Source organism: Bicyclus anynana, chromosome 18 (genome assembly GCF_947172395.1).
Source record: "Bicyclus anynana chromosome 18, ilBicAnyn1.1, whole genome shotgun sequence".
NCBI lineage: Eukaryota > Metazoa > Arthropoda > Insecta > Lepidoptera > Nymphalidae > Bicyclus > Bicyclus anynana.
The window spans coordinates 6612861-6617249 of NC_069100.1; the positions used below are offsets into that span (position 1 = coordinate 6612861).

The window sequence follows — 4389 nt, forward strand, 5'->3', positions numbered from 1 at the left end:
ACAACAACAACAACAACAACAACAACAACAACAACTAGTCGAGTAGAAAGTGTAGAAAAAGTTGTTCACGAAACACCTCCCCATCCGCCAAAACCCCCCCAAACCGCGGCGGCGGCGACCGCCCCCCACCCCCCCCCCCCCCCCCCCCCCCCCCCTCCGAGTCATTTTCGTAGTCGAAAATGTTTTTCCGGCCCGTTTTCGGGACACACAATAAACGAACGGCTCGATTTTTTGATTCGTTCAAAATAACACATACACATGTACACAGATTGCGCCGTCAGCGCGTTTACTACTATGACAGGGTCGTGGCGCGTCGACGTTTGAGGTGATTGTGTGAGAGTCTGGTGGCGCTCGCTTTTCTTCTCGGGTGTCGACGTGACACGGCGCGTGTTGTGCGTGTGCGCGCGTTATCGTGTTTTTGCGATACGTTTGAATTGAATATATACGTGTACGTACGTACATGTTAATATATTAATTTATATGTGTGTGTACGTATGTATATATACGAATGTACAACGTGGTGCGTGCGCGCGCGTACGTTCAAAAAAAAAAAAAACAACGGCGTTGCAACCGACGGAATCGCGTTTGACGCTTTTCCACACCCCGTGTAGTATGTATAATCGTCGTACGGCGAGAAATTCACAAACCACGGTGTCGGTAGCTTGATTTACTGTGTGCGGGGCGGCATCGTGTGTCGCCCTGGAACAATGTGTACTCCCAACTTGATTGAGCAATCAGAGAGTCTGGATGACGGTCTCTCACACTCCGGGCGACGACCCACGTGTGGTTTTCCGCAGAGTCACTGTTAAAACACTTACGGCTTCACTCTAGCAGTGGAGCGCCGTGTGTGGTATGTACGTCTCGTTCATAGAACGTTCAAGTTTCTTTGGGACCCGACGACAGCACTGCGAGAGTGTCTAATGGCATACTTTTCTGTGCGGTCGGAGGACGTGTCCTGTGAGATTGCGTCGTGTACGCTCTTCTTGCACAATGTCGGGCACCGCGCCGCGCTCCGTTCGCCGGAGCCGTGGCGCGATCACGTGCTTCAGAGGCCCTCTGCCACGCACGCACACCACCACCCACTCCCCCGCCTGTCGCGTGCGACGTGTGTCCGTCGAGCTTCCGGGTTGGGGACGAAGTGTGGGTGTGTGTTTGTGGGTCGTGTGGCGGGGGGAAGAGAGCTTAGATAATAATATCAATATCTGCTCCCTGGTTGATCCTGCCAGTAGTTATATGCTTGTCTCAAAGATTAAGCCATGCATGTCTCAGTGCAAGCCGTATTAAGGCGATACCGCGAATGGCTCAATATATCAGTTTTGGTTCCTTAGATCTTACTCGGTTACTTGGATAACTGTGGTAATTCTAGAGCTAATACATGCAATCAGAACTCTGACCAGTGATGGGACGAGTGCTTTTATTAGATCAAAACCAATCGACGGAGGGCCTCGCGTCCGAAGTCGTTAATTTTGATGAATCTGGATAACTTTTGCCGATCGCACGGTCCAGTACCGGCGACGCATCTTTCAAATGTCTGCCTTATCAACTTTCGATGGTAGTTTCTGCGACTACCATGGTTGTCACGGGTAACGGGAATCAGGGTTCGATTCCGGAGAGGGAGCCTGAGAAACGGCTACCACATCCAAGGAAGGCAGCAGGCGCGCAAATTACCCACTCCCGGCACGGGGAGGTAGTGACGAAAAATAACGATACGGGACTCTTACGAGGCCTCGTAATCGGAATGAGTACACTTTAAATATTTTAACGAGGAACAATTGGAGGGCAAGTCTGGTGCCAGCAGCCGCGGTAATTCCAGCTCCAATAGCGTATACTAAAATTGTTGCGGTTAAAAAGCTCGTAGTTGCATTTGTGCGCCGCGCTGTCGGTGCACCGCATCCGCGGTGATACTGACACGTCTGCGGAGCATATCGTCGGTGAGCCGTCGTTAACGCGACGGTTCAATATCAAAATCCTATCGCGGTGCTCTTCGTTGAGTGTCGAGATGGGCCGACAATTTTACTTTGAACAAATTAGAGTGCTCAAAGCGGGCTCAAAATGCCGCTTGAATATTTCGTGCATGGAATAATAGAATATGATCTCGGTTCTATTTTGTTGGTTTTCAGAACTCCGAGGTAATGATTAATAGGGATAACTGGGGGCATTCGTATTGCGACGTTAGAGGTGAAATTCTTGGATCGTCGCAAGACGAACATCAGCGAAAGCATTTGCCAAAGGTGTTTTTCATCAATCAAGAACGAAAGTTAGAGGTTCGAAGGCGATTAGATACCGCCCTAGTTCTAAACCGTAAATATGTCATCTAGCGATCCGCCGACGTTACTACAATGGCTCGGCGGGCAGCTTCCGGGAAACCAAAGATTTTGGACTCCGGGGGGAGTATGGTTGCAAAGCTGAAACTTAAAGGAATTGACGGAAGGGCACCACCAGGAGTGGAGCCTGCGGCTTAATTTGACTCAACACGGGAAATCTCACCAGGCCCGGACACCGGAAGGATTGACAGATTAACAGCTCTTTCTTGATTCGGTGGGTGGTGGTGCATGGCCGTTCTTAGTTGGTGGAGCGATTTGTCTGGTTAATTCCGGTAACGAACGAGACTCTAGCCCTGCTAAATAGGCGTCGTCATTTAGGTGTGCGCGACTCCGGTCGCGCAACTCACTGGCGGCGTATTAAAGTTCTTCTTAGAGGGACCGGCGTCTTCGAGGCGCACGAGATTGAGCAATAACAGGTCTGTGATGCCCTTAGATGTCCTGGGCCGCACGCGCGCTACACTGAAGGAATCAGCATGTTCTCCCTGGCCTAGAGGCCCGGGCAATCCGTTGAAACTCCTTCGTGCTGGGGATTGGGGTTTGCAATTATCCCCCATAAACGAGGAATTCCTAGTAATCGCGGGTCATAAGCCCGCGATGATTAAGTCCCTGCCCTTTGTACACACCGCCCGTCGCTACTACCGATTGAATGATTTAGTGAGGTCTTCGGACCGACACGCGGTGGCTTCACGGCCGTCGGCGTTGCTGGGAAGTTGACCAAACTTGATCATTTAGAGGAAGTAAAAGTCGTAACAAGGTTTCCGTAGGGGAACCTGCGGAAGGATCATTAACGTACCGCGTACGCACATGTTTGCGTTTGCGCGTGCTCGTGTTGTCAGAGACGCACCGATCTAACCTCACTCACTCACTCACTCACTCACTCACTCGCTCACTCGTACCACCCAACAAAACGACAACGCATGTGCACAACAAAAAACGAGAAAACGAAAACCATTACCCTGGACGGTGGATCACTTGGCTCGCGGGTCGATGAAGAACGCAGTTAACTGCGCGTCATAGTGTGAACTGCAGGACACATTTGAACATCGACATTTCGAACGTACATTTCGGTCCGTGGAGAAACATCCAGGACCACTCCTGTCTGAGGGCCGGCTGCATAAATACACACACCACACTGTCCACACAGTGCGACACGTGGCGCGTCCGGTGCAGTGCGTGCGTGCGCCGTTCGACGAGAGTGTCTCTCGATCGGCGGCGGCGCACGCGCTCCGCAGGTCCGCTCAAAAATATCACACGTGTGTGCGTGTGCGTGCGTCCGTGCGCGCTCGTCCCACCGACCCTTCCGTTTACGGTGAATCTGTGGCGACGTACGCGCGCACGTGTACGTGCGTGCCGCTGACGCGCACGCGTAGGCGGACTCGACGTCCGGACTCGCGCGGCGGCGCCGTGCGCTCTCGCGGCGCGCCCCTCTCGCCTCGCGGCGGGGGAGCGCGCTCGCGTGCGCGAACGGCGCCGTCGAGCCGACGGATATCGCGTCTGCCTCCACTTTTATCGTTGGCCTCAGATCAGGGAGGATCACCCGCCGAATTTAAGCATATTAGTAAGCGGAGGAAAAGAAACTAACCAGGATTTCGTCAGTAGCGGCGAGCGAACGCGAATCAGCCCAGCACTGAATCGCGCGGCTTTAACGGTCGCGGGAGATGTGGTGTTCGGGAGGTTCCGCTATCTCGCCGTCGCCGCTCCCGTCAAAGTTCGTCTTGAACGGGGCCGCTTTCCCGTAGAGGGTGCCAGGCCCGTAGCGACGGAGCGAGGCGGCGAGAGGGACGCTCCTCAGAGTCGGGTTGCTTGAGAGTGCAGCCCTAAGTGGGTGGTAAACTCCATCTAAGGCTAAATATTACCGCGAGACGATAGCGAACAAGTACCGTGAGGGAAAGTTGAAAAGAACTTTGAAGAGAGAGTTCAAGAGTACGTGAAACCGTTCAGGGGTAAACCTGCGAAACTCGAATGAACGAACGGAGAGATTCATCGACATCCGACGGCGCGCGGGCGCGCGCCTCGATGTCGCGCGCGTGCCCCCTCGCGGGTGCCGCGGCGCGGCACGGGTCGC

At 53.6% G+C, this 4389-nt stretch overlaps 2 non-coding genes across 2 annotated transcripts; both read left to right on the forward strand.

Moving 5' to 3' along the window:
• The first annotated feature begins 1206 nt into the window (after nucleotides 1–1206).
• LOC128199046 (small subunit ribosomal RNA) lies at nucleotides 1207–3111 on the forward strand. Its single transcript, XR_008251750.1, has one exon. It is a non-coding gene; the product is annotated as a small subunit ribosomal RNA (ribosomal RNA).
• A 165-nt stretch (nucleotides 3112–3276) lies between these two features.
• On the forward strand, nucleotides 3277–3433 carry LOC128199128 (5.8S ribosomal RNA). The gene has a single exon (XR_008251806.1). It is a non-coding gene; the product is annotated as a 5.8S ribosomal RNA (ribosomal RNA).
• The last annotated feature ends 956 nt before the right edge of the window (nucleotides 3434–4389 follow it).